The sequence below is a fragment of the Trachinotus anak genome, unplaced genomic scaffold, assembly GCF_046630095.1.
Source record: "Trachinotus anak isolate AG129_WGS33_773 ecotype Australia unplaced genomic scaffold, CSIRO_AGI_Tana_v1 ptg000001l, whole genome shotgun sequence".
Taxonomy (NCBI): Eukaryota; Metazoa; Chordata; class Actinopteri; order Carangiformes; family Carangidae; genus Trachinotus; species Trachinotus anak.
This window is the reverse complement of record NW_027273852.1, coordinates 22,603,764-22,617,492: the sequence shown is the minus strand read 5'-3', so window position 1 is coordinate 22,617,492 and position 13,729 is coordinate 22,603,764. Positions and strand designations below refer to the sequence as shown.

Genomic DNA, 13,729 nt, shown 5'->3' with positions numbered 1-13,729 from the left:
GCTGCCAAGACAAGACTCTTTAAGAAGAATGGAAGGTTAGAGACTGGTTGGTAGTCTTTAAGAGAATCCTGGCTCATGGTGTGGTGTAAAAGTTTAACAATAGGGGATGGTGCCAGATGTAAGCTAAGTGATAAATTAACATATTCAGCACTGTTCCACAACTGGTGGGTAGGACTGTAGTAGTAGTTTATAAAGCCAACACCAGATTAGAACATAATCTGAATAATTCAAGAGATACAGTCTCAAAATATGTTAAAACAGAGATTATCTGGTCTTCAACATGAAGAACATGGGGCCTCATGTAGAATCCCGTTTCCAAAAAAGTTGGGACACTGTGCAAAATGTAAATGAAAACAGACTGTGATGATGTGCAAATCATGTATATTGAACATATTAACATATTTAATTGAAAATAGAACAAAGACAACATAATTCAGTTGTATGAAGTCGTGTGCACCCAAGACTCCAAGTATATTTGTTTTTTATACATCCCAAATGACATGGAATTGAGTGCACGTACATGAATACTACAATCCAGCATCTCCCTGCCCTAAATTTTAATATGTTAATGAGTATGGATGCCTGAAGTACCCCTCTCAGAATCAGAAGATATAGCAAAAACAGGAAGAAAAAATCCACAGAGTTCAGAGTGGAGGTTCTGCTTTCAGAGGCAGGGTCCAGAAAAATATTTTATTCTGCACTCTCTGACATTAATAACAACAGAAAACAACCTGGAGTTTTCTTCTTGTACACTATGCACCTTGTCTTGATTGAAATGAGTAAAATCATTAACAGTAGCATTTGGTTTCTTAAACACCTTATAACACTGTTTTCAATAGGCTTATGCACACAGATGCGCCAGGCAAAAGGGGAGACAGCATGTCTCTATCTCAAATCACTGAGGACTGATAACGCTCTAAAGACATCATGATATTTGGGAGCATATACACTCCCACAGTTGATTTTAAATTAATGTAACGTATAAATTGATTACTTATCAAGAAGCCATCCATCACTCTGCAGCTTGTTTGTTCCTGACTGTGCTTTTGATTAGGATAATGAATCATGGGCCACCTTTCCACCATATTATTCAGTTGCATTTGTGCATCACATATTTACACGTTGATGGAACGAAAATGTTTGTTGTTGACACAGGAAAATTCATCCTCTGATGGTGCCTTTATAGCTGTGTGTGTGTGTGTGATCTCTCTGATAACATCAGACTCTGGCTGCTATTGTGCAAATTGTAATGTAATATTAGCCTTGAACCCGTTCCCTTAATTCTGTCATTTGCTGTGTCCAAACCTGCTGCTGTTATGCATTTCATCCTTTTGCTTATGCTTTTATGTCCACTTATTTAATTGCATGCATGTGGATGTGTTACTGTTCACAATAAGGTCCATGTGTCTGTGCTGCAGTTTGAGGTGTAGTTGTTTTCACCTGTGTCCAACTGACTCATAAACCAGCTCCTAATGTCAGTAGTTTTACTACATCACCTCTGAGTTTCACCAACTGACTGAAACCAATTCTCATGTTCATTTAATTGTTGATACAGATGACTATGCGTGTGAAAGATGGTGTATGCAACGTTTTTGTGTGTACGCAATGTTTGTACATGAGGCCTCTGGGGACGAGGAACTAATTTTGTATCTAATCTCATGTATTTCATTGCAGGAAAAAAATAAATAAATAAAAAAAAAAAAAAAATATATATATATATATATATATATATATATATATATATGGTAATATAAAGGTTCATGAGTCAGAGAAGACTTCCACTTTAGATTTGATCATCTCATGCAGGCCTGCAAGAGTATTGTGTTTCTTAAGCAAACCAGGGTGCAGTCTTTGGGTTTTGGTAGTAAGAGGTGAAACTGAATGGAGGTGACCAGACAGAGCTGTCTTCAACATGACCTGTTGCTGCAGTGGAAGGAGGAGAGCAAGAGCAGTTAAAACTGATGAACCAGTGTGTCAAGGGGTAATTACATCTGCACCAATGTTATGAGCAGAGGGCAGTATCACTTCAGATTTCATAAGAAAGTGATCTGACATAATGGATGTAATGGGGGAGACACTCAGATCAGAAACTGTTCTGCAGGATACAATCAGGTCAAGGGTTTTACTGCTGCAGTGAGCAGGCTCACAAAAAACAAAAAAAAAAAACAAAACTGGGTGAAAACAAAAGTGTGTGAAGTGCCAGAAAGACTTTACCTAGAGGATCACAGGCCTTATTCAGATAAACAAGATAAACAAGCAGTTTATAGCTACTGGAGATGGTTTTAATATAAGAATTGAATTCGATGTCTAGTTGAAAGTTCATTTGAAACTAGACTTGTGGGTTAATGCAACATCATCACCTTGTTTAGGCACCTGTGTAACATAGGCATTGGTGCACTGAGGTGGGGGACATTCATTTAATGCTAAGAAAGGAAGTTAGCCTGGTTATTTATGCTGATAATCAATAATCAGTCTGTATTCCAAATTCAGCAGAGTCACAGTTTCTTCAAAGCGACTGTGGAGCTTGAAAGTTGTAAGTTCAGTCAGTAAGGGTTGCTGTCTTCATGAAGCAAACAACATTCCTTGTGATCTCCTTTATGCATTCATTGTGGGAGTTTTCTGGTGCTGCTTCCAATACAATCAAAAGCAAGCCTCCTGGCAAGTGAGGCATCAAACAAAGTGTTGCAGAGAAATAATTGAGCCAGCAGGGATCAGCTGGAAGGGTTAATGGAGAGGAGTAATGTTGTCCATGCAGCTGGAGATGGTGAGATGTTAAAGTAGTAATGTTAACTGATACATAGTGCAGCTGAATAAAGGATAGGGGTTGGTTGTTTTCTTTAAATAGATTAACACTGCATTATCCATGAGTTCTCTTCTTTGTGAACTTCATTTGAAGGATTCCATGGGGCATTGGTGGTTTGCGAATGTGGTGCCAACCTAAATACAGATGTACAATGTGCCATCATTCTTTGCCAGGAACACTATTACAGAACCATTTTGAACTAAGATACATCCCATTGAGTTTGAAATGGTCGATGCTGTTCAGCCCACTGGGTCAGCACTCAGAAATTGCACAGTGAAAGCGACACACCTACAAAGCCGCAGGAGGGATACAATGATACTTCATACTGCATCCTCCAATGTCTTCAAAAACAAAGGTATGCGATACCTCTGTTTTTACTATTAACAGATTTAGGTCACAGTACAATGCGTTTTTTGCAAAGAAGGTCTTTGCCTTTCTCCAGTGAGGTGTCTAGGAAGTGGAGTTCCTGTCAGTGGTAACTGAAAACACTGTTGTCAGCTCAGCAGTGATATACAGTATGTTACTTAAAGTTTTCTCTGCCACTGAACGTAGTGTCTTGCCAGGAGCAGGTGGTGGTGATCGTCGTTGGACAAAAGCTGCAGCCATCATTACGTTTACAAGACAAGAGGTTATAAAACGCCATCTGAGCAGCACTAAGTCTTCAGGGCGGATTGGACTCTACCATGAGTCGCAATCAGTAAGTGAAGAGATGGGCCAGGGCTAGCTCGCTAACTAGCATTCTAAATTCAGAAGAAGAAATGTGATAAATGTGAGACAAGAGCTGACTTTTTTTTTTTGTGAGAAAACTTGACAAATGAAAAGTGACAAACAGAATGTGATAAACTTATAATAATAAATAATAATAATAATAATAAAAATAGCAGAATGTTATCACATCACTTCACGTATTAAAATCCACATGTACATATACAGACAGCATAATAAAGCAATAATAATAATAATATGATAATAATGCTATCATACAAAAATAATGTAATACAATATAATAATGATAATTAGGATAATAATTATTTGTTTATTTTCCACTGATGAAGACGGCTCTTAGTGAGTACAGAAATTAAGTCTGATGCTGAACTCACAACGTTTCCTCTGGACTGGTAAGTAAACAGCTGTTAATGTTAACACTGGCTATTTAGCCATAGCAATATAAATAGCTCAATTAAAAGTTAAAAGCTTACTGAAAGACTATGAAAATACCAAAAATATCATGATGTGATTACTCATGTGACTGCTGAACCATTCACTTTATAAACAGTGTTGTATAAGTGTAGTTTTGTTTGGAACTCGCAACTGTTTGGCACCAGCAAATGATTGAAATGTACTACTGAAATGAAGGCAGTGAGAACCAGCAAAGTAAATCAAGGTGGGTTAAGTCCTTGGTTTTGGATTTGACTATTTTTATCATTTATTTTATCATTATTTTAGGCACTAAGAGAACTGGTACAACAGAAGGAGAAGTAGATGGCTATTACATATTTTTCCACCAACTCCTCTACGTACACTTTGATTACCTGAAGCTTGCATATCAGAGTGTAGGCCAGAGAAGAAAATTAAGTTGAGTCCCACCACTGTAGGAAGAGCAGGATGGCAAAAGATAATGCCACTGATTGGGACTGTAAGGTGAGGTTCATTTCACTCCATCCTAAAGATCATCTTCTTTCTCCGTCTGCCAAGTACAAGGGTAATCTTGTCTAGGGCTCCAGCACATCCTGCACATTCACCAGAGTGTAGGATGAAAAAGTGTCAAGGACCTTTCCAATGACTAATGTTTAATGGTGCCATTAACTGGAAGGGCAGAAGGCCTTCAACAGGTAGTGGAGAGGACTTAACAGAAGCTGTTACCCCCAGTTGACTTGAGTGAGTGAGAGTCCTAAGTGTAACTGAACCTTCCTTGACATGGAGGTTGTAGCTAGTGAGGGTGCAGAAGCAGGAGCTCCATTCTTCTTAGATTTCCACTGTGGACCTGCAGCTGGGAGGCAGTCTATTGCCCTGTTTGCTAGATCCAAGGTTTTTTTTTTTTATTTTATTTTTTTTATGGTAGGTCACGTCCCAACGGAGGTTTCACTATAGCTGTCCATATTTACCTTGACATTGTATGTATTGTGTTCTTGCAATCAAGCTTCTGACCCACTTTTGACAACTTATTTTTGTTGTTCATGAAAGAGGTCTTCTTTTTCATCATACTCAGTTCATCTCAATATCAATGTTCACCAGTTCTCAGTTCACATCACTACCAACACGACCACCTGCTCCTGGCTAGAAACCATGTTCAACGGCAAAGAAAAAAAAAAGTGAATAAAGAGGAAATATTTCACTTAATTTACTCTTTCTACTTAAGTCTCTCCCTAACCCAAACCACATGGTACTTTCCATGCACAGATATTGTTAAAATATTGACATTAATATTTGAATAGTTGCTCAATGCCAATATTCTTGTAATAGGGTTTTTAATATTTTTTAACCATAGTTACAAATGTAACTAGGCTACTCTTTCAGTTGTAGAACAGTGGTCCTGGTTCTATTAAGTAAAAGTCACAATATTTTTTTTTTAATTTTCATGGCTCACAGTTAATTTATGGCTCTGATTGGTTCATTGTCCAAAACAATGACAGCTGAAGCTCATGGGTATTATAGTATTTAAACCTTTCCATCATGTCAAAATGAGAGAGAGAACGTGATTCCTCACTACCAAAGTTGATATACAGTTACCCGTGGGGCTAAACGTGAGACGTTACACCACCTGTGCTGACAGTGTCGGTTCAAACCCATGACTTAGGGACATGGCTGAATGTCGCTATAATAGAGGAATGTGAGAATAGTAGGTCTGTCAGACCTTTAATTGGTGTTCAGTTTTTTTGGGTGAATTCAAATTTTACAGCTGTTAAAGCAACATCAGTGCTGGTGTTCAACCTTAAAAACCCCGTCTCCTTTTCATATCACGCCATACTTACATTGCAGTATCTGGGATTCATTACATTTGCAAAGGAAATTCATTAGTTGGATTGGCTGTGTATGATAGCTGAAAGACTTACAGTGGTTCTTTATTAAATTTGGTGAACAGAAAAGCTTCAGGCCATGGAACAATTGTCTTGGAATTTGGAAATGATCCGGATCAGGAATTTCCATTATTAAATGATAATCAGTGTTTTGTTTTAGGCAAATTAACTGAGATAAAGACTTGAGTCTAAATCCTCTGGGTCGGTTTACTAAGAAAAATCTGTGAATGCATAAGATGCTAGTTTTAGGGATGTGTTTTTAGCACCAAGATAATTCATTCAAGTTCACACATACCTTCTTCTTCTCTTTGTCCAAAATATGTTACAGCTCACAATTTTATCAAGAATACCATCACTTTCCCAACCCAAAAGAACAAATCACTGCATGTTTGTTATGATTCAGCATGTCCGTCTACGTCTATCATTCCAGCCAACCCTTATCTCTTGTTTTGACTGGAAAATACATCATAGTGGGAAGACACCATCCAAATGCTGTTTTCTTGTGACCCTTATCACTTATTTTATTCCCTGTCATAACTATTTCTCTTTCTTAAAACATCCTCTCTCCCACTGCCGCCAGCCAACCCCTCTCTGTCAAGGCTAGTAACCAGCCAGCAGTAATGACCTTCAGGCTGTCCAGCAATTTGAAATTCAGCTCCAGGCTTTCTGTTGAACTGCTGGATTCCTTTCTTAGACCCCCACGACACATCATTATCTACCTGGGATTGAGTGGAGATCACTGCCTCCTATCCCTTGGATCATGGAAGCCTCCACACACCCCACAACCTCAAAGATGCAACAGCCAACCTCATGCAATGTAAAATATTGATGGTGTGAGCCCAAGGGATACAATCAGGGATGTTCTGAATCCACCATATGTTTATGGCACCACTGAGATCACATGTACGTACTTTTATGTCCATTTTTAATGTGCTTGGTTTTCGTACTGAGTCATGTCCGGTCATGACGATGTCATCAAAATGTGTAGTTAATGGTGAGTTATCATTTGTCAAGTCATATAGGCTGGATTGGGCCAAGTGGTTGGACCAAATGTCCCTGAAGTAAAGCTGCATTTGTTTCACAACCTGAGTGAATTTTAATTTTTTATTTTTTTCCTGTTGCTAATATTTCTTATGACAATACTTTACACACCATGGCTCCAACTTGTAGATACAGTTACCTCAGACATGACTTAAAACAAAAATTAAAAAGCACACATGTAAACAATTGGGCCATAATTTAACCTGTTTAACGATTTAACCAAACCCTGTTGTCTAAACCACTCATGTTGAGAAGAACATACACATTGTGACCCAAAATGTTGAGTTTGACTTGGACCAAAAGCTGGAACTTGAGCTTTCATTTTCTGATTCTGATGGTTTAAATCCCTGGGCTTCTATACATTGTTTTATATTATAGCATCAAAAAACCCAGAATTATCATCTTGTGGTTGTACACCTCTGCCAACCAACCACGTTGTAGGAAATATGATCACAATTTCCTCAGTTACAGCACTGGATAATGATCAGAAGTGTTTTTGTAGAAAATTATGATGTCACAGATCTCAATTTATCAAAGTAATAAACTAACAGAGACAATGGACAGAGTAGCAAAACAAGGCTGAGGTAACTGTATGTATACAAGAGTCTAAGGGGGGTGGGGGGTTAAGGCACAGTAACCTGAACCTCACTAGTACCACTCCACTGCAGGTTATGCATACACTCATTAAGTTTATCTTGATAACAATATCAGTAAGTGTGTAACTTTTTTTTTTAAAGCTATTTGATTTAAAATGACATGGTGTTATAAAACTGTGTTATTAAATCCTTCCTACTGTGTCGTCATTTTATTTGACCTGTAACAGGAACATTGTGCACCTTACATAATTTACCAGCTCACATAGTTATATTGAATTTTTTCACACAGTAAATGATGAATGCAGTGTTAATATTTACAAGTTCAACGCCACGCTTCACAAAAACAGCCCTTGGTTGTTCTGAGTCATTTAAACTCATTAACTTGTGGAATAAAATACCCACTCCGTGTGTTCGGCACTGAGTGGCTGTCCAGCTGTTGTCATTTCAGCATCTGTAACTGTCTTTGTCATAACTGGTTGAGTCGCATCCCTCAGCTCCCACTGCACAGAAATAATTAATATGAAGGCAGAGTGAGTTAGCACTGTGTAGGGATGCATATGCAAGTGGGCCGCATCCATGCATTCACTGTCAAGAACAAAGGCTCACCAACAGTGGACAGATGAAGACTGGAAAACGTAGTCTGGTCTGACAACAGATGGTAGGGTCAGAGTTTGGCATCAACAGCATGAATCCGTGGACATGTCTACAGTCCAGGCTGGTGGTGATGGTGTAATGGTGTGGGGAATGTTGTCAATCAATTATGGTCTGAATGCCACAGTCTATCAGAGTACTGTTGCTGACCATGTTCATCCCTGTGTGGCCACAGGGATCTACAAGTAGGCATCTTCTAAAGCCTATTTGCAGCATGATAATGCTGCAAAGCAGGGGGGCTGGAGCCCATCAGGCCAGGGTACACCCTGGACAGAACACCAGTCTATCACAGGGCTGACACACAGAAACAAACAACCACTCATGCTCACATTCACACCTACAGGCAGTTTAGATTCTCCAATCAACCTGACGTGCGGAGTACCAGGAGGGAACCTACACAGACAAACTCCACACAGAAAGGCCCCAGTCCCTAGGTTTGAACCCAGAACCTTCTTGCTGTGAGACCACTGCTCCACCATGCCGCTAATGCTCCATGTCATAAATCAAAAGTCGTCTCAAACTGGTTTCATCAACATGACAGTGAGCTCGGTTCATTCTCCAGACCTGGATCCAGTAGAACACCTCTGGGATGTGGTAGAACAGGAGACTGGCAGCATGAACGTGCAGCTGACAAATCTGCAGAAGTGATGTGATGCAGTCAGGTCAACATGGAGCAGAGTCTCAGAAGAAAGTTTCCAACATCTGGTGGAATCAATGACATGAAGAACATGAAGGAACTGCCCGGTGTTAGTGTGGAGTTCCTAATAAAGTGCTCGGGAGTTACTGGGGGTGATTAGCCAATAAGAGTAGAGCCTTGGGTTGCTTTTAACCTGCTCTCTCTCTCTTTCACACAGTCTTCACCTCTTAAACACAATCACTCTTCATCGCTTTTCTTTATTCATTATTAGTCTCTTGTAGATGATGACCTGTTTTTATTTAACACCCAATTCATCAATATTAACTCTCTGTCACCATCTGTTCAGACTTTACCTCCCAGTGTATGAGTCTGTCACGGAGTTCAGTGGAGTGCTCGGCCTAACCACATTCAAATCCCACTGCAGGCGTGTTAATGGCACAGGCTGCATACATCACACAGGGCTGGAGAAAGGTGATTATTACTGCATATACATGACACACACATGAACTCACACCAGCAACCACATGTGTATGTGCACCTGCAGCTCTCAGTGCAAATGTAAAAACATGCATGAGGATGCACCCGAGGGCCACTGATTTTAATCACAATTTGAACTGCTTCTCAAACATGGGGACAAATTAGACCTGCAATAACTGCTTTTTATGGCCACAGTAGATGATATGTCTATTTTTGTTAGAAAAGAATTGCTTATTTACACATCCAGTAGGTATGGAGAAAAAATTACTTTTTATGGAGTGTTTTTTCTGGCCACCAGGCAAATGCAAGTCTAGCGTTCTTTCTTTTTTAGCTCTTTTTTGTTTCTCCCAGGTGCAGAGGGAAATGTCTGGCTTTTCACATGCTAAATTCACTGCTAAATTTTCACCAGCTTGTCGCTTACTGTGCTTGTCTGCTATTTGGTCCTGAGTATTTAATGTACAGTGAGTTTTCAGAGGTTTACCAAAACCAACCGGTCCCCCAACCTGAACAACCATACAAGTCGTTTTTTTCAACCCTCTGATACGACCCACAGGAGTCTCTTCTGAACTAGCACCCCTACAGTGGCAGGCGTACTGGACCTTGGTTGTCATGGTTACAATAATAACAATATAACAACGGTCATGGATAATAGAAACAACATAAACTGCTACTGTCACATGGGAATCGAACACCGCTCTCCTGTGTCATATTCATCCATCCACTCCAACCTCCTGGACTTTGTTGCTCTATAATGCACTTTTCCCCTTGTTCCTGTCATCATTACTATTTTTATTTATAATTAACATATTTTTTAGATAATTCATTTTCTGTTTGTCATCCCACCCTTTATTAAAATCACTTCGTCCTTGTCTGCATTCCAATAGGAATAAAGATAATTGTATTATTTTGATGGCACAGTTGTGTTTACAGTTGGAGAAGTAATGCTGCTTATATTTGTAATTTATTTTTTGAAAGAGAAAAAGGGAAAACATGAAATACTTTGTTAGTAGGGAGAATGAATGTACACATGACCTGCTGGCAACATGACAATCAACAGGTAAGCCTCTACCTTCTTAAATCTCATCACAATGAAGACTGGAGAGAAAGTTTCTGTTTTGGAGAGAAAAAAAAGAGATAAATAAGGACAGAATTCAAGGAAAGGGAGAAATGAGGGTGAAAATATGGTGATGGAGTTTATTCGAGGCAGCGGTGTCATTTGGCCCTCTGAGATATCATTTTGGTTTGGGAAAACAATGCAGCCAGCTAATTAAACACCTACAAAATAAACCTGCTTGGGTTGTTCCATTCTTGTGGGTCAGACATACTTCATCACACTGGTCCGCCACACGCTGCCTTTGCCATGGGACCAGGGTTTACAGCCACAACTCACCTCAATGCTGTTGCTTGAAAAGTTACGGCTGGGTGGTTTATACTACAGCCTGGGTGTTTGTGTGTGGTCGTGTTCTGAGGTTCAGCTCCTGTTGTTGAGTCTCCGTCAGAAAGTTGTCAGGATTCAAAGACATTAAAAGGTAGGTCTGGTTTAATGGCTTAGATAATCTGGTTAAAGTGAGCTACAAAGTCGGGTTAGAGTTCAATTTTAACCAATCCGACTGTTGGTGGTCACTGGTGGTGGCGAGTTTAATACCAATGGTAGCAAACTCTCTTTGGGCAGCTACTTTTTCAGAAAAGAAAACCAACTGTGTATCTGTATCAGCAAACTCATGTTTTATTCAAGAGGTCAGTCCATAATAATTTCTTCTGCAATCTGATTTCAGTTTTTTTTTTGGTTTTTTGTTTTTTTTTGGGTTAGAAAAGGAAAAAAAAATGATCATGCCTTCTTTTGTAGATACATTGTGTGTCCTGTGGCTTCTTTACGGTAAAAAGCCAGTCCATGTTTGCCCAGTGGCTGCATATAAAGATGGATGATAACAGGTCCCCAAAAGTGAAGTCAAAATATCTTTATTGTCCCCTGGTGGCTGACCGCAGTACAGGTAATAAACCCTGCCCCCTTGATGTTAGCAGATAGGACATGGCCCAAACTAAAACAATCAGTTGGGTTTTAATTATTATTATTAGTGTTAGATGACAGTTACATAGTTTAAAAACAGTGAATGGCTATTGCGGTTATATATAGTTTCATGAAAATATTTAGGATTATAACTTTAACTTCACAGATGAGCCCTCTTTGACTTAACTGTAGCTGTGCTCCTTTAATGTAATGGCAGATTATTGGCTGATTTTAATAATCAGCAATCACCTGACACTTGGCTGCTTTTATCTCTGCTCTAGTCGGACCTCTGGTTCCAGAGCTGCAGAACAGTTTGATCATAACAAACAGAAATCATGGCTAGACCTATGAAAATAAGATTTAAATTACATTTACATACACTGAATCAGCTGACACAACATCAGACGACCTAAAACTCATGCCACTGTCTTGCAATCATTTTATGTTTGTAAAATGGTATTTGTGAGTTTGCCTTATATTCATTTTTTTGTTTTCCCATGTTGTCCTGTTAATTTTCTGTCTTTGGTCTTGCAATGAAAATAAAAATACATATAAATATCTTTTGTTCCTCTAAAAATCCCTTGCATTCTTGCTAAAGTCACAGATGCTGAGTGTAAGTTTCCATATCCTTAAACCCAGCAGGTCAAAACCACAAGACAGGGGAGATGTGCTCCTTCACACAAGTTTCATTACAAGTGCAGATTTTCCACATCAGGGCCGCTTTATTCCCACTGGACGGATTAATTAAAGGATCAGTGCAATCATATTTGTAAGGAATACATGGCTGGAATTCCACAGCCATCTGACAGGAAATACAAAACTATCAAAAAGAAAAAAAAAAAAAAACATGCACACATGTGACACACAATCCAGCAGCTGTACTTTAGAGAAGTGCATATTGCCGTAAGAGTAAGTGCAGAAACATTATGCCCTCAATACTTTCCCTATCCAGTCTGCTGTTTTTGGCTCCCAGGCCCTGGGTGTGTGTGTTTCATATAATCATCTCTGGAGTCCCAGAAATCACTCACACTTGAGGTTCAGACTGCAGGCCTCCGCTCTTCTGTTTACATTTGACAGATCACCTGTTCTCCATCGCTGGTCTCAGCATGAGTGAGTCTTTGTGCTCAAAATTCTGTTCTGTACAATATTACCCTGCTGGAACCTTTTTCCGTCTCCATCTCCATTTCATTCTCTGCCTTTGAACGTGATGAGGTGTGTTGTTTCTGCTTGTTTTGTGCCTCAACGTTTCCTCTAAATTCTTTTTTATCTTACAGTAGTTTCCTCTTCTCCTTCTCTTAAAACTGACTTTTTATCCTTCTATCCATTATGTTATATCCCGTTCCTTGTAAACAGACCGATGGAATGTTTAGCATGGTGTGCGTACTAGTGCAACTGTGTTCAGAGACATAATGTGATGTGACTGGTGTTATAGGTGTTGTAGGACTTGACATGTTCTTGTGTCTCTCTGGCCCCAGGACTGTAGAGACTGTCCTCCTTTAAAAAATGAGCCCATAGGTCGTCTGTGCAGCAGGTTGTTATGACCTACAGCTAGGTTTTGTTGCTAGACGACATCAAGTGACCATATTAATTATGACAGGAGCAAAGGGAAAAGTGCAGTGACATAGTTTATAGAGCGAGATAGGAGGAGGTTGTGGTGGATGGATGAATATGACACAGGAGAGAGGTGTTCGATTCCCATGTGAAAGTTGCAGCTTATGTTTCTATTATCCAGGGCTGTTTGAAAAAGTTGTAATCATGACAACCAAGATCATCTAATGTTGAGGAAGTACTTATTTTAGCCCAAATCACCATCTTTTCCTAAACCTACCCAAGCCATATTACAGTAACCATGGCAATTAAGGTAGGTATGCAGCTCTTGGTACAGTGTTTTTATTATTGTCACCTTGAAAACCAAGATCAGGTATGCCTGCTGCCATAGGGGCGGTATTTCAGGAGACAGATCAGAAAAAATCAGTGCGTGGTTGTTAAGGTTGGAGAACTGGTTGGGGCTTGATGCAAAGCTATGCAACACATGTTCTGACTCCACGAACACAAGCAGCATGAAACTGAAACTCCTGAACCGATGTGATGTGTTCTGTCTATTGATCTCCTCCTCGCACATATGCAGGGCACTGACAGCACACACACCAAACAGTGCTTCACTGACAGTTAGTCAGTCGGAGTGTGTCTGTGTGTGTGCGGCGTGTCAGTGTTGCAAGCCTCGGTTATATGTGGTGGATGAAGTTTATACATTAATAGGAAAACAAGCCAATCAGGAAGACTATCTTTACGCTTCATTCATTCACAATTATCTCTCCCTCTCTCACCCCACTTCTCGTAATCAGCTGAACCAGCCAATCACGTTGTTGCTGTCAAACTTTATAATCTGTTCTGCTCTGTTCTGCTGTCAGTCAGTGTGTTCTCATAACATCCAGTCCTCCAGCATTCTCTTCCTCCCCTCACCGCCACCAGCAATGTGTAGACCTCAGAGGAGGGGTT

General features: G+C 39.7%; 1 long non-coding RNA gene across 1 annotated transcript; it reads left to right on the top strand.

Moving 5' to 3' along the window:
* The first annotated feature begins 3,141 nt into the window (after positions 1 to 3,141).
* Positions 3,142 to 7,466, top strand: LOC139606189 (uncharacterized). Its single transcript, XR_011684621.1, has 3 exons — positions 3,142 to 3,500; positions 3,859 to 3,921; positions 6,401 to 7,466. It is a non-coding gene; the product is annotated as an uncharacterized lncRNA (long non-coding RNA).
* Positions 7,467 to 13,729: the final 6,263 nt, after the last annotated feature.